This window comes from Cupressus sempervirens, chromosome 6 (assembly GCF_028749045.1).
Source record: "Cupressus sempervirens isolate cs-2001-9-10 chromosome 6, ASM2874904v1, whole genome shotgun sequence".
NCBI lineage: Eukaryota > Viridiplantae > Streptophyta > Pinopsida > Cupressales > Cupressaceae > Cupressus > Cupressus sempervirens.
The window spans coordinates 587,084,502-587,086,289 of NC_143123.1; positions in this window are offsets into that span (position 1 = coordinate 587,084,502).

Consider the following 1,788-nt stretch of genomic DNA (forward strand, 5'->3'; position numbering starts at 1 on the left):
AACTCCTCAACAAAATGGAATAGTAGAAAGAAGGAACAAATCTATCATGGATTGTGCAAGAACTTTAATGATTGAAAAGAGCATTGCTATCAAATACTGGAAGGAAGCTATCAGCACTGCAGTTTATACCTTGAACCGAGTACAGCTGAAAACGGACCCATTCAAAACTCCCTATGAGCTATGGTATGGCTATAAACCTAATATTAGTTACCTAAAAGTGTTTGGAAGCAAATGTTACATTTTGAAAAAATCAAGAAAAGGTAAATTTGATATAAAAGGTGATGTAGGAATATTTTTGGGATATTCTTGCAAAAGTAAAGCATATAGATGTTTGAATCTGTCCACTCACAAAATCATAGAAAGTGAACATGTGAAAGTTGATGAGTTTGCAGAAAGAACAGAAGAAGAAAGCAAGAAGGAACCTGAAGACTATAGAAGATTTGTTTACATTGAACCTAATATAGTGCCAAGTATACCAGTTAATCAAGAATCTTCTACTCCCGAGTCATCAGTAACCGAGTCACAGGAAGTTCAAACCGAGCTACAGCAAATCGAGTTACATTCAGATGCTACCGAGCAAGTGTCTACCAAGTCTGAAGGACCCGAGCCAATATCTACCGAGCCAGAACAACCAGAACGTGAAGTTGAAGTGCAAGATGATAACAATGAAATTCATTCAAAAGGCAAGGAACCTATATTAGTAAAGTATGTCAGAAAGCATCATACACCAGATTAGATCATTGGAGGTAAATCTGAAGGAACCATGACAAGAAGTAAGTTGAAAGGTACTTGTTTACTTGCTAATTTCGAACTTAGAAATATCAAAGATGCATTAGTGAATGAAAGTTGGGGTCAAGCTATGAATGAAGAGATAGAAAAAATAGAGAAAAACAAAACATGGACTCTTGTACCTAGAGCTAAAAATAAAAATGTGATTGGAACTAAGTGGGTATTCAGAAACAAGTTGAATGAAGATGGTAAGGTATCAAGGAACAAAGCTAGACTAGTATGCAAAGGATATGCTCAAGAAGAAGGAATAGACTACGGAGAAACTTTTGCTCCTGTTGCAAGATTGGAAGGTGTCAGAACCTTACTTGCATATGCTACATTCAAAGGATACAAAGTTTATTAGATGGATGTCAAGTCAGCATTTCTCAATGGCATATTGGATGAAGAGGTTTACATTGAACAACCTGAAGGTTTTGTTGATCCAGATAAGAAGAACATGGTTTGCAAATTACACAAGCCATTGTATGGTCTAAAACAAGCCCCTAGAGCATGGTATGAAATATTGCATAACTATCTTATTCAAATTGGTTTTCAAAGGACTAATGATAACAGTAGTTTGTACATAAAGGAAGGATCAGATGATAAGATTTTTTTAGTAGAGATATTTGTAGATGACACTATGGTCACAGGAAATGATGATCTTTGCAAAGAATTTTTAGAACATATGAACAAGGAATTTGAAATTTCAATGTTTGGGGAAATCAAATTCTTTGTTGGTCTTCAAATTCAACAAAGTAAGAATGGCATCTATATCACTCAATCCAAATACATCAAGGAGATACTAAAATTTTTTTGTATGGAAGACTGCAAACCAGTTGGGACTCCTATGTGTACTAGATTGAAACTTACCAAAGATGATGAATCTAAGGATGTAGATTAGACATTGTACAGATCAATGATTGGAAAGTTGCAGTATGTAGTACATACAAGACCAGACATTGCACTTGCAGTAGGGATTGTAGCATGATTCCTAGCACAACCAAAAGAAAAACACATAAT